Source organism: Cherax quadricarinatus, chromosome 1, assembly GCF_038502225.1.
Source record: "Cherax quadricarinatus isolate ZL_2023a chromosome 1, ASM3850222v1, whole genome shotgun sequence".
Lineage (NCBI taxonomy): Eukaryota > Metazoa > Arthropoda > Malacostraca > Decapoda > Parastacidae > Cherax > Cherax quadricarinatus.
The window spans coordinates 69,400,590-69,413,675 of NC_091292.1; the positions used below are offsets into that span (position 1 = coordinate 69,400,590).

The 13,086-nt window shown below is 41.8% G+C and overlaps 1 non-coding gene across 1 annotated transcript; it reads right to left on the reverse strand.

Annotated features, from left to right (window-relative positions):
• Nucleotides 1-5,176: 5,176 nt before the first annotated feature.
• TRNAS-GCU (transfer RNA serine (anticodon GCU)) lies at nt 5,177-5,258 on the reverse strand. The gene has a single exon. It is a non-coding gene; the product is annotated as a tRNA-Ser (tRNA).
• Nucleotides 5,259-13,086: the final 7,828 nt, after the last annotated feature.

The window sequence follows — 13,086 nt, forward strand, 5'->3', positions numbered from 1 at the left end:
CAATAACAATAGAGATATTAACCTTCAATGGGCATTACAATGAGAACTTTGCTCTGATCCATCATCTGCGAAAGGCCCAGTAGTCTCAATTCGCATGTTAAATCAATTAACATGTTAATACGGCTGGCCAGCTAATACCAAGCCAAGAAAAGCCACATAGACAAATCGCTAGTACGCAGGAACACGCATCAGACCAACCAAAGTATTGGACGCTGGATCGTTCATCGAGTGTCTTGGAGACCAAGACACACACACGTGATTCCATAGGTAAGTCTTACGTAAACTTTACAGTGGGGAAAAGTACGGTAAAGCCACAGTTGTTCTTTATGGATAATGTAGATACTCAATCAATAAAAGATTGTAAACATCGGAGACGACATAGCAATTCAAAACTAACATCCACAGAAACTTCTTACTGTTGTTGACAAAGTTTTTTTTTTTTTAATTCTGTGAACAATCCAGAAAACTTAATCTTAGTGGTGATCTTATGAGACAAAGCTGTAGTTATATTTGCTAAAGATGATGCCGATGTTGACACAGCGCAAGAAGCTGTTATTTATTTGGAAAAGTTTAATACATTAGTGGCTGGAGAAGACAGTGTTGGTGGTGCTGCTGTTGAACTCTGCTGCCTCTCTGATTTCTCATTACACTTCCTAAGCGATATACAACTCATAAATCACCATCTACAGTTTATGATGCCCATTATATTCGAAATATTTTAGGTGCCCAAATGTGGGAGTATATGTTTTTTTCCTACAAGCTGTCACTGGGTGTGACAGCACTTAACACATACTACATGGAACTGGCAAGAGCACAACAGTGAAAAAAAAATGACTGTCTAAAAGCTGAAAGTGATCATGCTGGGAGAGAACTAATGGTGCTGCTCTACTGATGCGAAAAACAAAACAAAACGAGAAATGGTGCGTTATCGCATTTTCAGAAAAAAATTGGTCTGCAAGTGTTTCGTTAAACCTGAACGACTACCACCCATTGTTTCTGGTCTCCTACACATGTTTCGTTAAACCAGAGCGACTACCACCCATTGTTTCTGGTCTCCTACACATGTTTCGTTAAACCAGAGCGACTACCACCCATTGTTTCTGGTCTCCTACACATGTTTCGTTAAACCAGAGCGACTACCACCCATTGTTTCAGCAGTGAAGTATCACGAATGTCGTTGGTGCTACCAATTATTCCAGTGACAAGGTAACCAAGCGACACAAGATTTTCCTAAATTAATTGATCTACCTCCAGCTCCAAGTTCCGTGGCGATGGTGATCCGCTGTAAGTGTACAAAGAAATGTGAAAACATGCGCTGCAGTTGTAGAAAAATTGGGTTGCCCTCCACAGCTGCTTGTGGTCAGTGACAAGATCTGGGTAAATATTTTGAATGATCAATACGAGAGTGAATCAAAATACTCTCACAATGAGAGAAAATATTATTTTTTCATAGTTTTCTTATTTCTTCGATACTTTAATTTTCTTACTGGGATAAATTCTTGCACTGTTTTTTTAAACTACCTTTAACATCAAAAACCATTTGTAAATAAGAAAAATGAAAAGTAAATTTTCTGCCTACCATCTGTCCAGGGTAGGATGGTAGCAACTCCATTTAGATACTTCTGACTGGCATTAAATCTGCACAATTAGGGTTCCCTTATTGCTGGACATCAGTCTATGGTAAGACTTCATATAACGATAGTGTTAATCTCTTCTTCATGTCTTGAAATCTTTCCCTCTGATCTACAGCAAATAAGACCCTGGTTTTCAAATTGGTTTGACAATGAACGCCTGTAGGTACACCTGTGTTAGTTCAGGATAAGAGTGCCAAAGAAAGTGCTACAGCAGTATGAACAATCTGAGGGCTGAGACAAGTGCCTAGAATGTGATTAGGAACAGTCAATAGAATATTCTTGCAAGATTATTATTATAATCATGGGGGAGCGCTAAACCCATGGGATTATGCAGCTCTTGCAAGAAGAGGTCTTGCTATCTTGAGGAGTAATCCGCCCATCCCTGACGGACTCGACCATTACTGACGCCACTATGAAGCTATTAGTAGTGACTTTGTGGCTCTTAGTATGAGAGGATATGCATGGGAAGCTTATTAGAAGACCCCAGTGCTTGGCTCCTTCAAAGAACTATGGATCATTAACCCGGTGTGTTTGAAGCACTATGGGAGGATCTCCCAACTAATTCAGTAGACTCCACACAAAGACGGACGCTGGTAATGGTATCAGCGTTGCCTTCTGCACACAAGTCCTCCAAACCTCACTAGAAGTTTAGCTTGATCCCATTGTCTATCTTAGGTATGATCGAGTGTTTTTGTGAATATCGACTTTAGGAAAATATTTTATTGTTGTATTCATTTAGTTTTGGGGTTTCGAATGAGGGTGTACACTTTAAGAAATAGATTAGCCTGGGCAAGGTGAAATACTTGAAGAAGGTACAAGGAATCATACCTGGAGTATACCTGGAGGGGGTTCGGGGGTCAACGCCCCCGCGGCCCGGTCATAGGCATCCAGATTACTTATTCTCTCTTCCGTCCATTGAAGGTCATTCAATGTTTATTTTTAACACACCAGCTGTTTCCCACCGAGGCAAGGTGGCCCCAAAAAAAGAAACACTTTCACCATCACTCTCTCCATCACTGTCTTGCCAGAGGAGCGCCGATACTATAGCTCAAAACTGCAAATATTCCTACCCCATCTTTCAGAGTCAGGTACTGTACTTCCCATCTCCAGGACTCAAGTCCGGCTAACCGGACTTGAGTCCTGGAGATGGGACGCTGGACGTCTAAGCCTCTCACACATAAAACCTCCATTACCCTCTCACTCCAACCTTTCCTAGGACAACCCCCTACCCCTATACGCCCTCCAAGCCATCCTATTTTGTTCGAACCTCTCTAAATGTCCGAACCACCTCAACAACCTCTCTTCAGCGCTCTGGATAATACTTTTGAGGCTATCAGTGGGAGCAATGGTTGAGGCTATCAGTAGGAACAATGGCTGAGGCTATCAGTGGGAACAATGGTTGAGGCTATCAGTGGGAACAATGGTTGAGGCTATCAGTGGGAACAATGGCTGAGGCTATCAGTGGGAACAATGGTTGAGGCTATCAGTGGGAACAATGGTTGAGGCTATCAGTGGGAACAATGGTTGAGGCTATCAGTGGGAACAAAGGTTGAGGCTATCAATGGGAACAATGGTTGAGGCTATCAGTGGAACAATGATTGAGGCTATCAGTGGGAACAATGGTTGAGGCTATCAGTGGGAACAATGGTTGAGGCTATCAGTGGGAACAATGGTTGAGGCTATCAGTGGGAACAATGGTTGAGGCTATCAGTGGGAACAATGGTTGAGGCTATCAGTGGGAACAATGGTTGAGGCTATCAGTGGGAACAATGGTTGAGGCATCAGTGGGAACAATGGTTGAGGCTATCAATGGGAACAATGGTTGAGGCTATCAGTGGAACAATGATTGAGGCTATCAGTGGGAACAATGGTTGAGGCTATCAGTGGGAACAATGGTTGAGGCTATCAGTGGGAACAATGGTTGAGGCTATCAGTGGGAGCAATGGTTGAGGCTATCAGTGGGAACAATGGTTGAGGCTATCAGTGGGAACAATGGTTGAGGCTATCAGTGAGAACAATGGTTGAGGCTATCAATGGGAACAATGGTTGAGGCTATCAGTGAGAACAATGGTTGAGGCTATCAGTGGGAACAATGGTTGAGGCTATCAGTGGTAACAATGGTTGAGGCTATCAGTGGGAACAATGGTTGAGGTTATCAGTGGGAACAATGGTTGAGGCTATCAGTGAGAACAATGGTTGAGGCTCTCAGTGGGAACAATGGTTGAGGCTATCAGTGGGAACAATGGTTGAGGCTATCAGTGGGAACAATGGTTGAGGCTATCAGTGAGAACAATGGTTGAGGCTATCAGTGAGAACAATGGTTGAGGCTATCAGTGAGAACAATGGTTGAGGCTATCAGTGAGAACAATGGTTGAGGCTATCAGTGGGAACAATGGTTGAGGCTATCAGTGAGAACAATGGTTGAGGCTATCAGTGGGAACAATGGTTGAGGTTATCAGTGGGAACAATGGTTGAGGCTATCAGTGAGAACAATGGTTGAGGCTATCAGTGGGAACAATGGTTGAGGCTATCAGTGAGAACAATGGTTGAGGCTATCAGTGAGAACAATGGTTGAGGCTATCAGTGGGAACAATGGTTGAGGCTATCAGTGAGAACAATGGTTGAGGCTATCAGTGGGAACAATGGTTGAGGCTATCAGTGGGAACAATGGTTGAGGCTATCAGTGGGAACAATGGTTGAGGCTATCAGTGGGAACAATGGTTGAGGCTATCAGTGAGAACAATGGTTGAGGCTATCAGTGGGAACAATGGTTGAGGCTATCAGTGGGAACAAAGGTTGAGGCTATCAATGGGAACAATGGTTGAGGCTATCAGTGGGAACAATGGTTGAGGCTATCAGTGAGAACAATGGTTGAGGCTATCAGTGGGAACAATGGTTGAGGCTATCAGTGAGAACAATGGTTGAGGCTATCAGTGGGAACAAAGGTTGAGGCTATCAGTGGGAACAATGGTTGAGGCTATCAGTGGGAACAAAGGTTGAGGCTATCAGTGAGAACAATGGTTGAGGCTATCAGTGGGAACAATGGCTGAGGCTATCAGTGAGAACAATGGTTGAGGTTTCTGATAGTACGGACCTTGTGACATCGATGGCTGGATAGTTAGCCGAGATTCTATTGAATGATTAATGACGAGTCCCGTGGTTCCTCTTCCGATGGACAACCTCTAAGAAAACACATTTTTCTCTTTCCTGCCGGAGTGCTATCATTCACGAACCTGATCTTCAGTTTAGGGGTCAATCTTAACGTTACCCATGAAGGAAATGTGATTACAAGATCACCTTAAAGGTCCACTGATGAAGTAACTTCATGCTCCCCGAACAACACAGTTTAATTGTTGCTGCAATCACCTGAAAGCTGAGGAGAGAAAATTAATGTTTGCAAGAACTGTTATCATCACGTCTCTATTGCAACAAATTGAAAACTTTCCTGAAGTTGTAGATTATATATTTATAGGTAAAACAGAAGTTAGTTAGGTCCAGCATTTTCACTTTAATCTATTTTATAATTTTTAAAAATTATTTCCCGACGAGGATGGGATTCGAACCCACGCAGGGAGACCCTATTGGATTAGCAGTCCAACGCCTTAACCACTCGGCCACCTCGTCTGTGTTCACACTCGTGTATTCACCAACTTGTGAGTGCAAGTTTGATCACCTGTCACTTGGTTCCGCTTAACTGATCATCGATTACCTGGTTACACCGCCCCATTAGTACGTTTATTTTAGTTATTCCATACATAGCATACAAGATGTGTTTAGAATGGCCCTAGAGGCACACACACATGTTACTGGCGCTCGTATAAGTACATCATATAGATTTAATTTAATTTACTTTAGGATAATCAAATTAAGTCAAACAATGTGATTTTTTCCCCCCACTGAGATTTGTAATGCAAACATTTTTCTTGATTATTTAACTCACTGAAAGAAATCTGTCTCTCTCACTTAGCTGAAAGTAAACTTTTCCGTGTGTCACTCTCGTTCCAGTGTGTCACTCTCGTTCCAGTGTGTCACTCTCGTTCCAGTGTGTCACTCTCGTTCCAGTGTGTCACTCTCGTTCCAGTGTCACTCTCGTTCCAGTGTGTCACTCGTTCCAGTGTGTCACTCTCGTTCCAGTGTGTCACTCTCGTTCCAGTGTGTCACTCTCGTTCCAGTGTGTCACTCGTTCCAGTGTGTCACTCTCGTTCCAGTGTGTCACTCTCGTTCCAGTGTGTCACTATCGTTCCGGTGTGTCACTCTCGTTCCAGTGTGTCACTCGTTCCAGTGTGTCACTCTCGTTCCAGTGTGTCACTCTCGTTCCAGTGTGTCACTCTCGTTCCAGTGTGTCACTCTCGTTCCAGTGTGTCAATCTCGTTCCAGTGTGCCACTCTCGTTCCAGTGTGTCACTTTCGTTCCAGTGTGTCACTCTCGTTCCAGTGTGTCACTCTCGTTCCAGTGTGTCACTCTCGTTCCAGTGTGTCACTTTCGTTCCAGTGTGTCACTCTCGTTCCAGTGTGTCACTCTCGTTCCAGTGTGTCACTCTCGTTCCAGTGTGTCACTCTCGTTCCAGTGTCAAACATGGATTTCATCAAACCTACGAAATTTGGTTTCTATATAATTGACGAGACGAAGATTGACACCAGTACTCCAGTACTGGCGCCATCATGTTGACACCAGTACTCCAGTACTGGCGCCATCATGTTGACACCAGTACTCCAGTACTGGCGCCATCATGTTGACACCAGTACTCCAGTACTGGCGCCATCATGTTGACACCAGTACTCCAGTACTGGCGCCATCATGTTGACACCAGTACTCCAGTACTGGCGCCATCATGTTGACACCAGAACTCCAGTACTGGCGCCAGGTGTCTGGTGTTCAGATGCCTGAAGCACAGTGTTCTGAACGTCTAAGTGTTTACAAGAGAAATAAGCCACTTTGTCCTAGGTAATTCACACATACGTTACTATATATAATAATTACATTTATGTGTGCCTGTAGCAAAATAAAGTAACTTACACATGTCTGAAACATGTTTAGTGTTGTGGACTTACATTAGTAGAGTCTGCATGTTAATGTGTTAGATGGTACATCATGATAGTCTCTCTGTTAGATGCTACCTTAGAATACTCTCCTTGTTAGATGGTATCTTAGGAGTCTCCCTCTTAGATAAAAGATCAGATTTTCTTCGGATTTTTAACCCCGGGTAGAGTTAGCCACCCAGGATAACCCAATAAGTGCGTCATGAAGGACTATCTTATTTCCGTTGTGATCCTTCAATTTGTGTCCCAGAATGCCATTCCCACCAGTCTACTAACTGCTGCGGCGTACGGGCGACTAGCACAGCTAACAGTAGCATTCCGACATCTTAGCAAGGAATCGTTCAGGACTCTGTACACTGTGTACATCAGGCCCATATTGGAGTATGCAGCACCAGTTTGGAACCCACACCTAGCCAAGCACCTCAGGAAATTAGAGAAAGTGCAAAGGTTTGCAACGAGACCAGTCCCGGAGTTAAGGGGCATGTCCTACGTCGAGGAGACGTTAACGAAAACCGACCTGACGACACTGGAGGACAGGAGGGACTTGGAGGACGTGACAACATATAAAATACTGAAAGGAATCGACAAGGTGGACAGAAACAGGATGTTTCAGAAATGGGACACAGCAACAAGGTGTCACAATTGGAAGATGAAGACTCAGATGAGTCACAGGGATGTCAGGAAGTATTTCTTCAGTCACAGAGTTGTCAGGAAGTGGAATAGTCTGAAAAGGGAGGTGGTGGAGGCAGGATCCATATATAGTAGCGACCAGTGATGAGGCGGGGCCGAGAGCTATGAATCGACCCCTGCAACCACAATTAGGTGAGTTCACCTAGCAGTAAGCTGTCACTGCTAGGTGAACATGGACACTAGGTATGACTAACACTCAGGTACCTACTGACTGCTAGGTGAACATGGACACTAGGTATGACTAACACTCAGGTACCTACTGACTGCTAGGTGAACATGGACACTGGGTATGACTAACACTCAGGTACCAACTGACTGCTAGGTGAACGGGGACACTAAGTATAAGATGACTAACACCCAGGTACCAGGTGTATACCTGAATAAACTTACTAGGTATCAAATAACTAACACCCAGGTACCTGCTTACCGCTAGGTGAATGGGGACACTAAGTATAAGATGACTAACACCCAAGTACCTACTTACTGCTAGGTGAACAGAGACAGAAGATATAAGGAAACATGACCAACGTTTCTCCAGTGCCGGTGTTCAATCCCCGGTCCCTCAGTGTGTGAGTTGAGGACGCTATTAATCAAATTATTATTATTATTATTATTATTATTATTATTATTATTATTATTATTATTGCTATTATTATTATTATTATTATTATTATTATTATTATTATTATTATTATTATTATTATTATTATTGCTATTATTATTATTATTATCATTTTTACTAGATTATGAACACCCTGTTACAAGGCGTGTTAAATAGTGTGCTAGATAGAACGTTAGCATATAGTCTGGTACATGATAATCTATCATAGTCTCTGTTAGATGGTAATTTAACACTCTGTCAGATGGGAAACTCTTCCATTCCATCATTCTCAGGGACAACAGATTTTAGATTTTGCCACCGAAGTGGCTAGTTTATTGTGCACCCCATATCCATCCTGTGGACGGTAGCGCGAGAGCATGTGGATACACAAAAGGCCTAGGAACTAGGCCCCAAAGGGTTAACAGGAATACATATGGATTTATATCTACATATCTATAGTTCACTTATCTGTTACAGGCAAATTTAGGAAATTTGCTTAGTATATCTGGTATCTTATTTTCATTAATAAGATATCTTGACATGTCACATAGGTTATTATACTGTCTGTCTCTGTATTCCCCAATAAGTGGACAATTAAGCACATAGTGTTCAAGAGAGTGACCATATGCCTGATCACATAATTTACATTTAGTTTGATCATCATCTGTGTGTCTCCCAAACTGCCAGAAGTACTTGTAACCAAGCCTAAGCCTGGCCACTACAACATCAGTCAGTCTGTTCACATTGCAAGTTGCTCCATAAACATACTTATCTACGTTCATGTTATCATAGTGGGTTATAGATCTACTCAGGCTTCTAACTGCATTCCTATAACAATCATCTTCATTATTTACTTCTCTCCTAATATTATTCCTAATGCTAGACACAGTTATACCAAAGTTATATTCTACGTTCTCCTTCTGGATACTCTTCTTGGCTAACATATCAACTTTATCATGAAGGAGTAATCCAATGTGTGATGGGATCCATAGCAATTGTACATTAATTCCTTTGTCCCTAATTTTTGAGTATCTATACCTGGCTTCCCCAATGAGCATGTTGTTGGAGTCATTATATGAGCCAAGAGCCTTCAATGATGACATAGAATCAGTAATGATGATAGAGTCAAGCTCAGTGTCATAGGTTAGCTTTAGCGCCATTAGGATTGCAAACAATTCAGTTTGCAGTGTAGACGCCCAGTTGTTAATTCTTATGCCTAACTCAACAAATTTATTATCGTTCTTAACTAGGGAGGTGGCAACAAGAGCAGATGCAGCCCTGCCAGAAGACTCCTGTTTAGATCCATCAGTGTATATAACTTGTGATAACTTGTTACTACCAGCTAGGTGAGAAATTTCTTCTTGAGCAGTTGCTCTAACAAGAGATTTAAGGAAGGGATTACTAGCAATGAGCTTCTTGGGAGGGACTTGTAGGTATGTGATTTTAAATGAACACATCTTCCATGGAGGGGTGAAATGCTCATGTTGCCTACAGTGATACAGTTCATGCAGGTTATAAAACTTAATGCAATTGCACGTTTTCACAATCCATTTAGATCTGTGTGTATTTACCTCTAGACACTTGGTAAGATTCACTGTGACAGTGTCTGGTTCGTTTCTCAACATTCTAATACCGAGTACAGTGTTAATTTCAACAATCCTATCACTGATACTAGAAATACCAAGCTCCTTCCTCATGTTAAGAACTTTTGTAGATCTGGGACAGCCAAGAATAGTCCTGAGAGCTTCATTTTGCATTAACTCCAAGGGTCGGAGGGAACTTTCTCTAGCTAATATCAACATGGGAGCAGCATAATCAATTAAGGACCTAACATAGGCTATGTACATCATTCTCACGATTCTCACATTAGCACCATAGTTGGGATTGTAGCCAGCAACAGCTTTGAGAGCATTTAGCCTAGCTTTACATTTCTTGTTTAGTTGTGGTATAGTGGATTTGTTAAAGGGTACATCTACACCAAGATATCTGTAAGTTTTAACGTAGCTAATGATTTCACCCTGCAAATAGATGGGTGGGGGATGTCGTTTGCTTGTTAATATCTTTGTTTTAGAGGAAGATATTATGAGGCCTAGTCGATTACAAATTGCTTGAACTTCATTAAGAATGGTATTCATCTTCTTATGCCCTGTTGTATGGATCATGATATCATCAACATAGCTTATAGCTATATGTTTAGGTGAGGCGGGTAGAGCATTTAGGAGAGCATTAATCAGAATATTAAATAGCATGGGACTAAGAACTTCTCCCTGCGGTGTACCTAAAGACATTTCTTTAGAATCACTTCTGAAGCCTTGGTAAAGGACAGAGGATACTCTATTTGACAGGTATCCTATTATCCAGCAGAGTAAGCTACCACCAATATTCATTTTGGCTAGTTCATGTAGTATAACGGTTCTGTTTGCAATATCAAATGCAGATTTTAGATCAAGAAAAGTGGTAAAACTAGTAGAGGTGTGTGCAGTGAGAAAGGTGGAAATACAGTTCTGCACACTTTTACCTTTCATGAACCCATAGAGGTAGGGGGAAAGTTGATGTCTGATTCTGTAGTACAATCTGTTAAGCATCATTCTTTCAAAAGTTTTGCAAAGACAACTAATTAAGGAGATCGGCCTAAATGTATCAGGCTGTTGTGGCTTAGGGATAGGCACAATGAGATTATTGGTCCAGGAAGTAGGAAGAACGCCCTCAATGTAACTGAGATTATACAGTGCCAACAAAGGGTTATCAGGCACGTGCCTTAGAGTTCTGAGAATATCATAGGTTATACCATCCTCTCCAGGAGCAGTTGATCGACCTTTGGTTAATGCATTATCTAATTCATACTCGGTAAAGAGGCAATCACTCACATCAATATTTTGGCTCATAAAATTAATCAGTTTCAACATTTCTTCAGAAGTACTCTCTAAATTTTTTCTAATATGAGATGGAAGGCTTTCATGCCTGGATGTTTTGGACCAGTCATTTATGAAGTCATTTGCTTTTTCAAGAGGAAAGGGATGAGCAACATTGCCAGTCTTTTTCCTGGTTATTTTATTTATACCTTTCCAAGCCAAACTCAAAGGGGTGGACCTATTTAATCCACTAACAAACTGTTCCCATTCCTGTTGCCTAAGTTCTTCCTTTCTATTCCTTGCATTTGTTAGTGCAGCTTGGAACGTTCTGAGCAGGTCTGGTGTTCTACATTCACAGTATGCTTTACCAATCCTCCTAGCTGCATGTGTTAGATTGCGCAGCTGTGGATCATTATAGTATTTACATTGGTTTTTATTGTTATTTATAGTGGAGGGTCTTTGTTTCCTATTCCTGCCCACTTGATCTGTGAGAACACTCTCAATAGTGGTAATTAAATCATCATTAAATTTTTGTGTGCCAGTGGGCTCGTAATTCTTATACCATTGATCCAAGTGGTTAATAAAGTTGTCTCTGTGTTCTGGTTTGAGAATAAGTTTCCTCCTTCTCTATTTAGCTCCTTGATTGCTGGAGATGTGATCAAGATTGACAGTTGTTAGTCTTGGGAAGTGATCAGATAGAAGATCATCAACTATGACAGAGTCATGCATCGTATATGATGTATTAAATCCAAGACACAGATCTAGTATGCCACCATATATGTGAGTAGGCTCAGTAGTGCCCACAATTCGAACATTATCATGCTCATTCAGCAATCTCACTAGTTTAGTTCCATTGGTGTTTGTAATAGACCCACCAATATTCTTATGTCTGGCATTAAAATCTCCAAGAATGATGGTAGGTTCACTATTGATGCGATCTGGTAAAGCATCAGGTCGAAGCTGGTTCGCTGGGGCATAGAGATTAAAAATGTTTATGGAAAAATCGCCTGCATATACTTTGACACCATGATACTGCATGTTAACTCGACTCTGCAAGGAAAAGAGTGAATGTGGCAAGTTCTTTCTGACATACATCACACAACAGTTGGTTGACCTTAGGTTATAAGCTGCATATCCAGGCAAGTTTGGTGGAGGTGCTCCATCTTTCAATCTACATTCCTGCAAACAGATGACATCAATATTCTTGGTTGCACTAATATGATGTAAGTCAGGCAACCGCTTCCTGATGGAAGCAATGTTCCATGAAAAGATTTGTAATGTATCCATTGTAGTGAGTTATTACAATCTCTTGCTCATAAGATGGTAAAACTATTATGCTTTGACTACAGTGTGCAGATACTTAAGAGCAAATAGCATAGTTTGTACGTCTTTATCTTCAGAACCTTTATTTTTAAGCATTTTTCGGCATTTTGGCAGCCAGTTATGAGGCAAGTTTTGAAGGCAAGAGTTATGGGCTTCTTTCTCACAAATTGCTGGAAGCTGAACGGAGATTGCTGCACTTTTGACATCATCACCATGCTCAAGAGCATCATCCTGATTACATATATTTATTAAACTTGTCAGGATCTGTTCAAGATGCTCAATTTTTTTCTGGAAATTTGTTATAATATGAGGAAGGTCAGGCGAATCCAATGCCTCTCCGGAGGATGGCACTTCTGGGTTAGTGCTTCCTTTAACACCTATCACCTTAACAGGTACCATGGTTACATTAGTGTTCTCTGTTTCATCATTCATTGCAGGTAGGTCCTGTGCATCTGACTCATCTCCAGTTTCCAGGGAGGTTACCTGTGTGGTGTCCGTCTGACTGTTGTAGTTGTGTGTATTGGGAGAAATGACAAACTCATCCCCATATTCAGGTGTAGCCATAGGTATCTGTAGTGGCAGACCAGTAGTACCATATGTGCTAGCAGGGATGGCTAGCTCCTCCACAGCTGGTGTGTGTGATGGCATTCTGGTATCACCAGAATTGTTTGCAGTGAGGTGGGGTTCTTGTACACTTTGCAGAGGTTCAGTCTCAGATCTGGCTGTGGTAGACTGGATGGCCTCATCCTCAGTTACCATTAAAGGACTGTTATCAGGTTTACCTCGAAGGTTGTTTGGGTTCTGACTGCAGTCCTTGTGGGAAACTGTAACCCCAACTTCTTTACAGTTAATACACTTAAATTTTTGGCTGTCAGGGCCTACTGTGCATTCTCTAGTGGAATGTTTCCCAACACACTTACCACACCAAGAATGTAGTATTCCACAGT